The sequence below is a fragment of the Oncorhynchus nerka genome, linkage group LG22 (assembly GCF_034236695.1).
Source record: "Oncorhynchus nerka isolate Pitt River linkage group LG22, Oner_Uvic_2.0, whole genome shotgun sequence".
Classification (NCBI taxonomy): Eukaryota; Metazoa; Chordata; class Actinopteri; order Salmoniformes; family Salmonidae; genus Oncorhynchus; species Oncorhynchus nerka.
Window position 1 is genome coordinate 74,373,597 of NC_088417.1, and position 16,503 is coordinate 74,390,099.

A 16,503-nucleotide genomic window follows, 5' to 3' on the forward strand; every position below is an offset into this window, starting at 1 on the left:
TTGTATGCTCTAGTCGGCTGGCCCTCGCTACATATTCGTCGCCAGACCCACTGGCTCCAGGTCATCTACAAGTCCATGCTAGGTAAAGCTCCGCCTTATCTCAGTTCACTGGTCACGATGGCAACACCCATCCGTAGCACGCGCTCCAGCAGGTGTATCTCACTGATCATCCCTAAAGCCAACACCTCATTTGGCCGCCTTTCGTTCCAGTACTCTGCTGCCTGTGACTGGAACGAACTGCAAAAATCGCTGAAGTTGGAGACTTTTATCTCCCTCACCAACTTCAAACATCAGCTATCTGAGCAGCTAACCGATCGCTGCAGCTGTACATAGTCTATTGGTAAATAGCCCACCCATTTTCACCTACCTCATTCCCATACTGTTTTTATACTGTTTTAAAAAATATATATATATTTACTTTTCTGCTCTTTTGCACACCAATATCTCTACCTGTACATGACCATCTGATCATTTATCACTCCAGTGTTAATCTGCAAAATTGTATTATTTGCCTACCTCCTCATGCCTTTTGCACACATTGTATATAGACTGCCCATTTTTTTTCTACTGTGTTATTGACTTGTTAATTGTTTACTCCATGTGTAACTCTGTGTTGTCTGTTCACACTGCTATGCTTTATCTTGGCCAGGTCGCAGTTGCAAATGAGAACTTGTTCTCAACTAGCCTACCTGGTTAAATAAAGGTGAAATAAATTTTTTTTTTTTAAATAGTGCATATGGCGGAGGCATGCGTGAACGCATAAAGTGCGTGAACGCATAAATGGAGGGGCGAGGGGAAGAGGGATGATTTGGGATTCAGCCTTACACTTTGTCTTCCAGTTCATCTGCCAAACAGCAGCACCATCTTCCCTGAGTGTCCCAGGATGGTGGCGTCAGAGTCACTCAGCATTGACTTGTACCAGTCTGCAGCCGGACTGTCAGGCCTGGAACTGGTGGACGATCTCAACGCTGAACACAGAGCATACATTATCACCACTGACCTCAAATGAATGAGACTAACAAATAAGTCATTAACATAAGGTAAATCATTCAAAATGTTCAATAGTAACACTTGAAGGTATTGTAATAGACTCGGTGAAGTCATTTCCTGATTGGAAGAGACAACTCTACCATTTACCACTGGAACCAGTGGACCTGCTCGCTGGTCTCCTTCCACATTGACACCCTTTGATGTGCTGTTCCACACCAGGATCACCTCCACATCCTTGCTGTCTTCATCAGCATTCACCACTTTCCCCTTGTTCTCCTTCTCTTTCCTGAGTGGGACATAAAGGAAAAGTTATGAAAGGCAACAATCTATTATTTGCATTATTTAATTTGTCATTGGGTGGTAATGGTCTACTTCAGGCATCACACAGTGGTAGGAGTTAAAAGATTTGGGTAGCCTACTGAATACTCATGCTTACACACCTGTCAGTTTTCCCCTGGTGCTTCCCATCAAAATGGCCCTGAAAACAAAGAGCATCTATGTTGATGACGGTTTGATTGACATGCCTCCGGATCCGTCTGCAGATGAGAAAATAGTCGTTTTTGTTCAAACCTGCATCTGATGGGTCTTTACCTTATTTTCTTTGCTGATATAGTTGAGCTGCAGACACCAAGGATGGTTCCAGATTCGGCTGAGGATCTGGAAGTCCTTGAAAAGGCTAGTTCCGGCTTTGCCCCTGGCTCCCTCAACCACAGACCTAGCTCCTAAACACATATGCAGCTTTTTTCTCCAAAAGGTTTATTAAATCATGCACATTTCATTGATATGTAGAGCTTTCTGAGCTAACGATGGAGGTTCTTACCAGTAAAGTTGTCCAGGTAGTAGCAATACAGTCTGTACTGGAGAGGGGTCACCCTCACCGCTATAACATATTCATGTTTAGGGGGCAGGAACTTGGTCAAGGCTGAGTAGTCTCCTCTCTGACAAAGAGGAAAACACACTAAGTGTATCCACTGGAAACTGACAAAGAACTTTGCAACAAATACTTGTAAAAAATTAAGCAGTGGTTCTGGTAAACTACAAATAAATATGCCATACACTCCTAGTAATTGAGCTGTCTCACCTGTACACACCCTGTCAACATTGCATGAAGGACATGGGCGCGATTCTTCATGATGCGGACGTCTCTGGGGTTGGAGTCTGCACACTGGCCTTTTTCAATGGGGTTGATAAAGCGATTCCGGAACTCCTTGATTGAGCCCAGAAGGTTTTCCTTGATGAAGTTGACCATGCAGTGGTCTGAGAAAACAAAAATATATAAGACACGGCTACACCTTTGACTACTATCATTTTTTGATATAATAAAACTGAAACATGAATAAACTAACCCAAACGTTGACATACTGCCCAGAGAAGTAGCTTAAATGGAAAGGCTGTCATAGGCTGTGTTCAAACTGAAGCAGGCCTCCTTACACTCATTGAGGTTGTTCTGCAGTGGTGTGCCTGTCAGCACCACCCTCCTTTTGGTCTTAATGGCACTCATAGCTTTAGAGATGTTGACCTGGAGTACAACAAATGTAGTGTATTAGAGTTTCAACATCAATCAATTATACTACTTCAAAATTGTACATACCTCTCAACACTTCACATGCATATAATTGGTAGAGGATGTACCTGGATCGACCAGAGTACTGTCAAAGGTCTTTTTGAACTTTCCGTAGATGACTTTGAGGCCTAGTGTGAGCCCATGATCATAACACCACCATCCATCTGCCATCTCTGCAGGGCAATATAACGCTCCTGTGTTCGCTTCAGTGTGGCCAACTCTGTCACCTACGAGATGGAAAAAAACTGGAAACACGAAATACCTTGAATATACTACAATGCATATCAATAACCTCTGCATGTATTTGACAAAACAAAAAGTAAAATCTTCTTGGCTACCTTGACTTTGTCAGCTCCCATGTCAACTTGCCACTTCTCAAACTCGTTGACCCAGTTGAGGATGATGTTGAGTGGACACACCACCAGGGCAGTCCTGAAGTTCATGCACTTTGACTGCAGCATCGTATGGAGAAATGTCACCACCTACATGAGAAAATATTGAAGCAAGAGCTTCTAGTATTATATACTAAACAAAAAATATAAACAATTTCAAAGATTTTACTGAGCTCATAGAAATAAATCAGTCAATTGAAATAATTTCATTAGGCCCTCATTTAGGGCAGCCATGAGTGGGCCTAGGAAGGCATAGGCCCACCCACTAGGGAGACAGGCCCAGCCAATCAGAAAGAATTTCCCCCCACAAAAAGGCTTTATTACAGAAAGAAATACTCCTCAAAACTTGAGACATCTGTGGCATTGTGTTGTTTGAGTTTCAGAGTTGCCTCTTATTGTCCCCGGTACAAGGTGCACTTGTGTAATCAAATACAATTTTATTTGTCACATGCGCTGAATACAACAGATACCGTGAAATGCTTCTTAAAATCCCTTAACCAACAATGCAGTTCAATAAATATAGTTAATACAAATATTTACTAAATAAACTAAAGTAAAAAAATCTAATCAATCAAAAAGTAACTCAAGAAATGTACATAACAATAACGAGGCTATATACAGGGGGTACCGGTACCAAGTCAATGTGCGGGGTACAGGTGTTGGTGACGTGGACACCAAGGAACTTGAAACTCTCAACCCACTCCACTTCAGTCCCATCGATGTTACTGGGGGCCTGTTCGACCCTCCTTTTCCAATAGTCCACGATCAGCTCCTTTGTCTTGCTCACATTGATGGAAAGGTTGTTGTCCCTGCACCACACTGCCAGGTCTCTGACCTCCTCCCTATAGGCTGTCTCATTGTTGTCGGTGATCAGGCCTACCACTGTTGTGTCGTCAGCAAACTTAATGATGGTGTTGGCGTCATACTTGACCACACAGTCGTGGGTGAACAGAGAGTACAGGAGGGGACTAAGCACGCATCCCTAATGATCATGCTGTTTAATCAGCTTGTTGATATGCCACACCTGTCAGCTGCATTGATTATCTTGGCAACAAATTAATGCACAAAATTTGAGAAATACATTTTTTGTGCATATGGAACATTTCTGGGATCTTTTATTTCAGCTCATGAAACATGGGAACAACACTTCACATGTTGTATTTATATTTTAGTTCAGTGGAGTATCTCTAGTATTGTTAACAAAATATACTGTTCTATGAATGACATATGCATATGACAACACTCCTACTGTTCGCTTCCTTTTACCTGCAGTGTCTTTCCTAGGCCCATGCAGTGGGCCAGTAAGCAGCCTGATCCAGGGGTTGAATTGGCCTTCTTCACAGACTCACAACAACAGTCCCAGATAAACTGCACACCTATCAGAAGGAGGAAGAGATACAGCAAATTGAAGGGGCAATGCTGATAGCCACTGTATTTAACTTACTGTCTGTATTGGGTTTGTACAACTGAAATAAAAACGGAGACTTACCATCCACCTGGTGAGGCTTGAGCCTGGTCACCAGGTTCCTGTGCACCTGGATGAGTGGCTCCTTTGTCCCCTCATCCTGATCCAGGACCAGCTTAGTGGTGATGGGACAGGCCACACGAGAAGCCTCATCCTCAAAAATAATCACCTGCGAGGAAACCACTATTAGACCAAAACTGATCATATAAAATTGTATAATATATAATTAATCAAATACAATCGAGTAGTAGTATGACATTTCTGATAGTGCATGGATTCTACAGTGAGTGTGCATGGAGGGTCAGCTGTGTGTAGTGTACCTCTCTGAAGTCCTCCCTCTGCTCTCTTTTTGCCAGGTGTCTGCGTCTCTCCTCCTCCTCTTTCAGGGCTCTCTAGGTCTCCGAGCGGAGGTGCTCATCTACGATGATCCTGCGGATCTTCTTGCGGCCCTTAGGTGTACCTTTGTTGTCCCCTTCCTCGCCGTCCTTCTCTTCATCGTCACTCTGTTTAGATAGATAGATCATTAAGTCACCAGCAGTTAAAGAACCCTTTAACACACTTGGGGCGGCAGGGTAGCCTAGTGGTTAGATCGTTGGACTAATAACCGGAAGGTTGCAAGTTCAAATCCCAGAGCTGACAAGTTACAAATCTGTCGTTAGCCGTCATTGAAAATAAGAATTTGTTCTTAACTGACTTGCATACTTCCATATATGACCAATGGAAGATCCAAGCCCGCAAAACAAGAGAGCAGACGTAACAGAGAGCCAGCTGGCATTTCTGATCGACACATTGAAGAAAGGAACGGATGATGACATGAGCAGCTATCTTGAAATTCAAGATCACATCACACAGTCAACTGAGTTAAGGTGTCGTGTCGACACAGGTGAGGCAGCAGATATCATCAGAATTGCCTATGAAAAGATATCAGGCATTGATGAAGAGTGCTGTCTCAGTGAGTTACTTGACCGCAACTACACTCGCTCCATTTACAGATCTACAGTCTCACAAGTCAGTCACAAGTGCAGTGTTCAATCCAGCCATCCTTCCATGGCCTCATGTATGGCAGCCAAATGTGCAGATGCAGCAGCAGAGCTGGCAGCAAAGGAAGTTGAGTATGAAGTGTTGCTGGAGAAAAAGAAACAAAAGGAAATGATACAACACTCAGAAGAGCAGTAAAGGAAGGATGTGAGTTGGAACAACTACGGGCAAAGAGAGATGTAAAGGCAGCTCGGGCCAGGTTTTAGGCCTAGAACCAGGAGATAGTATGGAAAAGTAGCTTCTAAACTGTCAACAACATTACTCCAACTACCATTCAACAACTCTCCAATGCCCCAGCATCATCACCTCATGTGGATGTGACTTCTCTGGCTCAAGCCTTCCAAGATAGCAAAGCCCTTAATCGTCTTCCAATGCCAGAGCCATTTGTATTCAATGGTGATTCAATTCAATTCCTTGAGTGGAAAGCCTCATTTGTGTCATTTATCGATCAAAGAAGTGTCTTGTCAGTTGACAAGCTTTATTATCTTAAGAAGTACGTGGGTGGCCCAGCTCGTAAGACCCTGGATGGTACTTTCTACAGAAATGATGACAAGGCCTACAAAGACGTGTGGAACAAACTCAACCATAGATATGGCCAGCCATTTGTCATACAGAGGGCATTTAGAGAAAGGCTTGCAAACTGGCCAAAAACTCAACTTAAGGACACCGTAGGACTCAGAGACGTTCCAGATGTTTTAAATGCCTGTCAGGATGCTATACCTATGTTAAAGGTCTTCAGATATTAAATGACTGTAAAGAGAATCAGAAGCTAGTTCAAAAACTGCCTGACTGGGCAGCTTCTTATTGGAACAGACAAGTTACACAAACCTTGAACAATAGTCAAGAATTCCCCAGCTTCCAGAAATGTGCTACTTTGATGACGTTGGAAGCAGAGATTGCTTGCAATCAGATAACTTCTTTCTATGCTCTCCGTTCATCCGAATGTACCACTGAGAAACTAAATGTCATGGAGACCAAGAGGAGCATGGCAAGTGTTCTCAAACATTCACAGATAGAGAGAATCAAAAGTCAGCCAAAGGACAGAAATATGTGAAAGAAAATAAGCTTTGCTATGGGTGCTTGAAATCTGGTCACAGTGCAAAGGACTGTCGTCATCACCACACCTTTGACACCTGCAAAGGAAAGCATCCCACGTGTCTCCACGATGACAGTTAGGCTATTTCCGTTTCACCTACATCTCTGCCAATTTCTTACCTAAATAATATGGATGAGGCAGCAACTGCATTGTCACTCAACGTAGCTGGAGAAGGACAATCTACTAACACTTTCATGATCGTACCAGTGTGGGTGTTCAAGGAACATGTCAGGTGCTGAAAAACTTGCCTACGCCCTGCTTGACATCAAGAGTGAGACTAAATTCATTGACTAGGAAGTGAGCAATTCTTTACAAGCAGATACGTATCCAGTGAAACTGAAATAAACTACTATGATAGGACGTGACAGTTGTGAAAAGCAAAAGAGTCTCAGGACTTCGTGTGAGAGGTTACAGCTTAACCATCCAAATCGATCTTCGTCCTACCTACACCAAGGATTGCATACCTGTAAACCGCACCCACATTCCGACCAGTGAAACGGCCAAGCACTGGAATCACTCCATGGTAGTAGATGAAATCCCAACACTGAAGGATTGTCAGGTTGGCCTTCTGTCATGACGTGCCCTGGGAGGAGGATCATAGCCCTCCCCTCTCTCTCTCCACAGTATTATGACTTTATGACAGGTCATAAATACCTGGTAGAAACTGCCATGCAGTATTGAGAGAGTCTACTAGAAAAAAGTACATATTTTGTTCAAAACTCCTAATCTCCAAAATGGGAGAACTAAACAATATTTCTATTTTTGAGAAAGTGGGAATGGTTCATGGACACTTAAGGGACGTGTGTGTCTTTGGCTATGCCGGATTAAGTGATATGATATGCTATTCTATAAAATCCTTTCTCTGTAATTAATATTACCTGATTGAGCTAATCATGTAAATGTAATTAACTAGGAAGTCGGGGCACCACGAAATAATATTTATATAATAATAAAATAAATTTTAGATGATTAATATGGACTGCTATTGATGTAAAATATTATATTATTATTATTATATTAATAATAATAATATAATATTTTACATCAATAGCAGTCCATATTAATCGTCACCTTATTTCAGTCTCATCTAAAAGTTGTAAATTCTTGGTTATCTTCACAAACCCTGGCTAACAAGTTGAATCAGGGTTTGAGTGAAAGAGCGGGAAGACTGAAGAACAAAGGGAGAAGTGATGTCTCTATCGGGCCGCAAGCAGCTACTTTATCGTAAATACAGAATCCTATGCATTCTAAATTACCGCCCATTTGGAAAAGGAAAATGCAATAAATATTTACTCTGAGCTGCGCTTCGGTAGGTTGGTCATAGATGCTGGTCGTGTTGGCCAACAGATCTTCCTGTCCTCGGAATAATGTCTCTGGTGGTAAATTGGATACGTTGTAGTAACATTGTTGTGTGGTAGACGGGATACTCTGTCTGTCTGTCCTGTTCTAGCCCACGTTTTCAGCTGCTGTTGCTAACTCAACGACTAGGAGGTATCACTTCTGTAGCGAATAAAAGTTCAAAGTTCATACCATTCGCAACCAAAGCTAACGCTGAGGTTGGCTTTGTTCTGTAGTTATTATCTGAACCCTTCTGACATCGGATCGTCATCCTAATGTACCCGGAACAGGAAGTTATATTGTCGTCAAGGCTTTATATAGGAAGGGAGAGGAGGGCGTGTTTCATAGTTTATAACCAATGTCTCTTCACGTGGGCGGGCCACTGAGTCGGGCCTAATTCACTCATGAAAACCCAATTCTCACATTTTAGAAAATCACATTTCATCCCCTCACAAATAATTTCATATTCAAACATTTAAATTGCACAACAATTCCATGTTTATCTGATAACTATAATGTGTAGACATTCCACTGTACCATTTATGTCATCCTATCATTGATGAGAATGTCTCAGATGACAACCAAACTGACATCATATTCATTAAGTACCAACGCATATGTTCAACTGGTTGGATTACCAAAATATGGTTAATTTCCCCCCACCTTCTGATGTTCCCAGAATCTCTATGTTAACCAAGGGATTTTCAATAGTCACATCAGTAGGGTAGAGAGAGGAAAAAGGGGGGGAGAAGTATTTATGACTGTCATAAACCTACCCCCAGGCCAGCGTCATGAAAGACGGTTATGACGAGTGTGTTTCATTTGGTGATCTCATGAAGGACAGGAAACACACATAACTGTATCTCTTAAAGTGTACATGTCCCAGCTGTCAGGTTTACATCTACATATTGTGAAACGTATGTGATTAAACATGAAACTATTTGTGAAAAGATGTAATGTCATGTTAACCTTCTAAATGAGAGTATGGATTTTCGTATAAAGATTAACTAGTCAGTGGCTACAATTCTATAGGCCACCGGAGACCATACAGCTGTAGTTTGGATACACGGCCGGAAATGGTTCAACTCTGAGACTATCGATCACTACAGAATAAAAGCAAATCTTAGACGAATAATTACTAGTCTGCATCTAGAAATTACATAAGTCTAGAACGAGAATACCGACAACCGCCGAAGCGTCCATCTATGAGAACATTTCCAAATGGTACTCTGAAGTAGCCATGTGTTCACGTGCAAAGGATTAGCATTTCAATTAATACAATTATAGACTGTGTGTAGTAAATCCCTTTCCTTTCCCGCACTTTCTCAGTCCCCACCCCTTTCCTTTGTCTACCAAGCCGTCATATCGGCTTAGCCCACTCTGGACTTTTCTATCAGTTAGTAACCAATATCTACTGTTGGTTTTTAATGTATTTCTGTGATTATTTAGTTAGTTAGTAAATAAATTATTAAGACAATTTGTATATTGCGGACTCATTATGGAAACTAGGGTTCGTGCAGATAACCAAGAATTTTACGATGTTTGGAATGAGACTAATGAGGTAACAATTAATATTTAATTAATAGAAGACTAATTGATCAGATATTAAAATATCTGAAGTTATATTCGGAAAATTATAACTTTAATAAACATTTTCCGTGGTCCCCCGACTTCCTAATTCATTAATGTTTACATGATTAGTTTAATCACATAATAATTAAACCTAGAGGGAACTGATTTGATATAAATAAGTCTTCACATTTAATGATCGTCACAGACACGACACTTCTGATAGGCTAGAACTGCTCAAGGGCAATGGCACCAAAACAAGTGATTTTAAGTGAAAATGATGAGCCCTACGCTGTTCAAACTGACTTAGGACAGAGCGTTGTGGGAGGCTCATCGCCATTCATTGATACACCAGGCGCCGCTAGTCTGTGTCACCGGGTCATCGTCAAAAAGGTCCCCTCAGTAATCCCTGCAGATGCTATTTGCATTCTGTAGTGCGATTTCAAGGACGCCAGTGAAGATAGCAAGACAGTGTCTCAGGATGACATCTTCTTCCTGAACAAGCTGAATGATGGTATAAGGAAAAATAGTCATGGCCCCTATGAAATGCCCTTGCCTTTTAAGGAGAGACCCAATCTACCCAACAACAAACAACTCGTCATTGTACGGCTCAGACATCTGTTAAAGGATGAAAGATATAAAGGAAAGTTATGTCAAATTCATGGATGAGGTCATTGAAAAGGGTGACGCGGAGAAGTTGAAGATGATGGAAATGAAGGCGAGAAATGGTATATTGCTCATCATGGCGTTTACCATCCTAAGAAGTCAGATAAGCTATGCGTAGTATTTGATTGCTCTGCCAAGTACAAGGGAATCAGTTTAAATGTCCATCTGCTTCCAGGGCCTGATTTGATGAACTAGCTGAACAGTGTTCTCATGCGTTTTCGGCAGCACCCTATTGCATTGATGTGTGACATTGAGTAGATGTTTCACCAATTCCATGTGCCCGACACTGACCGAAACGATCTGTGCTTCCTTTGGTGGAAAAAGGGAGACATTACTGTACAGCCTCAAGAGTTCCGCATGAAGGTGCATCTGTTTGGCACTGTACCATCTCCTGGATGTGCAAACTATGGACTGAAGCATCTAGCTAAGGAGAACAGAGACCTATACCCTCACAATTCATCATGAGCGACTTTTACGTCGATGATGGGGTTACAAGCATAGACTGTTCGGAATATCCTATTCAGTTTGCACAGGAGGCTCGAGAACTTTGTGCCATCGGTGGTCTTCGACTGCACAAGTTTGTATCCAGTGACAGAGCTGTCCTAGAAAGCATACCGCCATGTGAACGTGCATCCAACATTAAGGACCTTAACCTTGCATGTGATGACTTGCCATCAGAAAGAGCACTAGGGATTCAGTGGCGCATTGAGTCTGACTGCTTCAAGGTCAATGTCAATCTTAACCTGCAACACGTATACTGTCTACGGTTGACTCCTTGTATGATCCTTTAGAGTTTATAGCTCCATTCTTGCAAAATGGAAAAAGAGTACTGAAGGACATGTGCAGGCATTGCACAGGTTGGGATGACTCTCTGACTGAAGAACTTCAACCAATGTGGGCATGTTGGAAAAATTATCTTTTTCAATTGGAGAAGGTGAACACACCCCGTAGTTATGCACCTACTGACTTTGGAAGGGTTACCAAAACAGAGCTACATAATTTCTCTGATGCAAGCACGATCCGATATGGTCAGTGTTCATATTTGAGACTCAAGAATGAAGAGAGACAAATAAATTCATTGTGCTCTAGTCATGGGAAAATCTTGTGTCACTCCGACAAAAGGTCACAACTATTCCCAGACTAGAACTCAGTAAAAGCAAGCAATGTTCTCAAGGAGGAACTTAGAAATTCTGATTTTGAAGAGTTCTTCTGGACCAACTTTTCCTTCACTCTGTGGTCCAACTCATCCCAAACCATCTCAATTGGGTTGTGGTCGGGTGATTGTGGAGGCCAGGTCATCTAATGCAGCACTCCATCACTCTCCTTCTTGGTCAAATAGCCCTTACACAGCCTGGAGTTGTGTTTTGGGTCATTGTCCTGTTGAAAAACAAATGATAGTCCAACTAAGCCCAAACCAGATGGGATGGAGTATCTCTGCAGAATGCTGTGGTAGCCATGCTGGTTAAGTGTGTCTTGAATTCTAAATAAATCACTGACAGTGTCACCAGCAAAGCAACCCCCACACAATCACACTTCCTCCTCCATGCTTCACAGTGGGAACAACACATGGGAAGATCAACCGTTCACCTACTCGGCGTCTCACAAAGACACAGCAGTTGGAACCAAAAATCTCAAATTTGGACTCATCAAACCAAAAGGACAGATTTCCACTGGGGAGGCAGGGTAGCCTAGTGGTTAGAGCATTGGACTAGTAACCGAAAGGTTGCAAGTTCAAATCCCGAGCTGAGAAGGTACAAATCTGTCGTTCTGCCCCTGAACAGGCAGTTAAGCCACTGTTCCTAGGCCATCATTGAAAATAAGAATTTGCTCTTAACTGACTTGCCTAGTTAAATAAAGGTACAATTAAAAAATAAATGTCCATTGCTCATGTTTCTTGGCCCAAGCAAGTCTCTTCTTATTATTGGTGTCCTTTAGTAGTGGTTTCTTTGCAGCAATTTGACCATAAAGGTCTGATTCATGCAGTCTCCTCTGAACAGTTGATGTTGAGATGTGTCTGTTACAGTTAGCACCTCTAAGCTGACGACACCATTCTGTATACCTCTGGCCCTTCTTTGGACACTGTATTAACTAACCTCCAGACAAGCTTGAATGCCATACAACTCTCCTTCCTTCGGTGGCCTCCAACTGCTCTTAAATGCAAGTAAAACTAAATACATGCTCTTCAACCGATCGCTGCCCGCACCTGCCTGCCTGCCTGCCCACCTGCCAGCCAAAAATTAACTGAAGGAAGAACTCAAGGAAGTTGACATGGACAGGTTGACTGCGTTTCTTCAGCAGTGTGACTTCAGCATGAATGCTCCCCCATTCAAGTAACATGGGCAGCGTCTGGGAGTGACATATCAGGACAGTGAGAGATGTCCTTATCTCCACACTCTCTTCTGGTAGACTAGATGATTCTTCTCTACGAACCTTTTTCTAGGAAGCAATAGCAATTGTAAACAATCGCCCACTCACAGTTGACATCCTCAATGATCCAAACAGTCTTGAGCCACTCACCCCTATCATCTGCTTACTATGAAATCTACCACAGCTCTACCTCCTCCAGGCATGTTCATGAGGGAGGACATATACGCTCGGAAAAGGTGGCGGCATGTTGATTATCTAGCAGAACAGTCTTGGAGTCGCTGGCGAAAAGAGTATCTAGCCAACATCACCATCAGGCAGTGCTGGCACACCCAGAAGAGAAACCTGCGAATCGGTGTGATATGATGATGATAGACAATGATCTGCCTAGGAATGAGTGGCGTTTGGGTAGAGTTTCAGAGACTACTGTTGATAAAGATGGACTAGTAAAAAGTCAAAATATGTGTTGGTGATCGGGTGTTAGACAAGACAGGCAAGCATCTCACCAAGCTGTCAGTGTTATAACGCCCAGTTCAGAAGCTGGTCTTGTTGCTAGAGACTGGTATCTAACCATAATCTCATACTTTTGAATGGTTTGTACTATGATTCCATACCTTTATGATACCCTATTTATGGTCATAAGTCATTTAAAGTACAGAAATAATTTGTGCTTTGTGTTTACCATGTAAATTGCTCCAAATCACTCCTGGTTTGGTGGGAGTGTAAATGAAACCCTAAAAACAAGTGTCAGACCACAATGTAAATTGGACAGTGCAGTTAAATGAAGAAGAATTTAAGCTTTCTACCAATATCAGATATGTCCATGTCCTTGGAAATTTTCTAGTTACTTACAACCTCATGCTAATCACATTAGCTCAACTGTCCCGTGGACAGGACTCCGATCCCTAAATACATTTTTAAAAATAAACATTTTGACAGCATGCTTTTTTGCCTATTTTACACACAAAGGGTACATGAGAAATGGGCGCGAGAGAAAAAGGAAAATTACTTTTTTTGTACACGTGTCCTAGAAACAAAGTTAAACTTAGCACCTAGCTGGAAAGAGAACAAGGTATTTACGGTCTTTCAATATTGGTCTTGTTACAGAAATCTTTCTAATTCTTTACGGATATTTGTATTGTAATTGATTTTCTGAAGTCTGCTAGGAATATAACATTATTAGCTGTAGCCTAGCTCCACTGTTGGTGCTGGCTAATATTAGTTAATCTTGCACCACATTAACAAGCTATTAGCACGTAATCAACTATTTGGGTAGAAATTCTCATGCATATTGATGCATTTGATGTACGAAGCATGCCAATGTAAAGTTGTGTAAAAGTGTATCGTTTGGGCACTGTAAGAGCATTTTTGGTTTGTTTCTCCATCAGCTCTTATGGTGTTTATGGAAATGGTATCGCATTAAACTTTCATGAACCATCAGTTTGAGAGTTGACCATTCATTCAGCTGGGGATGCGACAACAAGTGATTGGTTACCTTATCGACACTGGAGTCAGACAGCACAATATATGAGGGTTGCTGCTTCTTCTGTAGATAATTACGGACTGATTCCCTCTCGACTCTAGAGGTAGATGATGTAGAGCTAAGGAGACAAAAGAGCAGAAAGTTATTTCACTAATGCACATGTGATGCACATGTAATGAAAGAAAAAATTAGGTTTCCTTCCTGTTTAGCAGCGCTGACCAATAAGGAGTCTTACCTTTTGACCATCTGTTCATTGCCCTCGTTCTCCGATTGGCTCAGCTCTTCACTCATACCAGACTCTTCCTGCTGTGATTGGCTATCATCATCACTACTCTGGCTATCCAATTTCTCACCTGAGGCAATGGAAGAAAGCAGAGAATGAGTTTACTCTGGGTAACAGAGCCACTCCACCACTAGGGCACTGATGGTATCCAATCATACTCGTACCACAGAACCCATCCCATGCAAACTGTTGGTTCTTCTAGACTTCCTGACTTTCTGCTCAATCCCATTTTCATCAGCAGTTTTCTAATCACTTGGATTTCCATTGTCAACGCTGAGCTTGTGGCGTAGCAGACGATGTCTGTGACGTGTTTTACTGGACTCAGAGGTCAAACTGGAGGTCTCCCCTGCAGTAGAAACAGCATGGTATATTGTCAGGAGGACATCATATTCCTATAGTGAATGTCAATGCAACCTGTACACTAACACACAGTAACACAGGGTGATGGCTTAGATCATCACAACAATAATGGGCCTACTTTAAAATGTTCAGTTACTAAGCAACAGGTGATGTCAGATAAGTATTTCAGCCTAATGTCAAAAAAATTGCCTTATTCAAAGGAACACTAAATTGAGCTTATTGCTGCATCTCAAAATAAACTTGAAATTGTGGTATGGAGGGATCACTCACCATTCTCATCGGAGCTTTCATCTTTCCCATCTTCTTGCTCCTTCTCTTCCCTGTCAGACTCATCATCATGTGATGACTCCACGTTTGAAGAGAAATCCTCCCCCGATGAGTAGTTGGCTTTGATTTGGGCCAAGAGCATTTTCTTAGCGATTCTTTCAGAAGCAAGGGAGAGAGGGAAAGGGACCGGGGGATCATTTTAATGATCATCACATCAAATCCATCAAGCAATGCTTAATAGGTTCATTCTCTAAAGGAACTTGTCTTTATATAGGAATTAGCAAACAAGATGCAGGATTTCACCTTAAACTTAATGTTACCAGGAGATACATTTATTCTAGAATTAATGAAAATAACAAGGTAATGTTAGCTATTCTAGTATCATTTTGCAGTCCCCCGCCTGCAAACAGCCAACAATATAGTCTAAGTGACTTTGAGAGGGGAAAGGCCATTGCATTAAGTAGTTGAATGTTTTCTTTATTGATGTGAATACACTAGATGACGAAGAGTATGTGGACACCTGCTCATCAAACATTTTATTCCAAAATCATGGGCATTAATATGGAGTTGGTCCCCCTTTGCTGTCATAACAGCCTCCACTCTTCTGGGAAGGCTTTCCACTAGATGTTGGAATATTGCTGCAGGGACTTGCTTCCATTCAGCCAAGAGCATTAGTGAGTTTGGGCGATTAGGCCTGGCTCGCAGTTGGCATTCCAATTCATCCCAAAGGCGTTCAATGGGGTTGAGGTTAGGGCTCTGTCCAGGCCAGTCAAGTTCTTCCACAACAATTTTGACAAACCAATTCTGTATTGACCTCGCTTTGTGCCATGGGGCATTGTCATGCTGAAAAAGGAAAGGGCCTTCCCCAAACTGCTGCCACAAAGTCAGAATCGTCTAGAATGTCATTGTATGCTTTAGCGCTAAGATTTATCTTCACTGGAACTAAGGGGTCTAGCCAGAACGATGAAAAACATCCCCAGACCATCATTCCTCCTCTACTGAACTTTACAGTTGGCACTATGCATTCGGGAAGGTAGCGTTCACCTGGCATCCGCCAAACCCAGATTCGTCATTCGGACTGCCAGATGGTGAAGCGTGATTCATCACTTCAGAGAACGCGTTTCCAGATTCCAATGGCGGTGAGCTTTACACCAGTCCAGCCGACACGTTGCATTGCGCATGATCTTAGGCTGGTGTGAGAGTCTGCTCAACCAGACACCCATTTCATGAAACTCCTGACGAACAGTTATTGTGCTGACGTTGCTTCCATTTCCACGTCACAATAACAGCACTTACAGTTGACCTGGGCCGCTCTAGCAGGGAAGAAATTTTACGAATTGACTTTTTGGAAAAGTGTCACCCTATGACAGCGTCACATTGAAAGTCACTGAGCTCTTCCGTAAGGCCATTCTACTGACATTTTTTGTCTATGGAGATTGCATGGCTGTGTGCTAAATTTAATTCACCTGTCAGCAACGGGTGTGGCTAAAATAGCCGAATCGACAAATTTTAAGGGGTGTAGACATACTTTTGCATATATAATGTATGCTGTGAGCAAATAGAGCTAAAACACTGTCAAGGACGATTTCACAATTGTCTTAACGCAACACATTGAGGAGTCAAAAGTC

General features: G+C 42.1%; 1 pseudogene; it reads right to left on the bottom strand.

Annotated features, from left to right (window-relative positions):
• LOC115104789 (transcriptional regulator ATRX-like) overlaps positions 1–16,503 on the bottom strand; it is a 32,157-nt pseudogene that overhangs the window by 8,166 nt on the left and 7,488 nt on the right.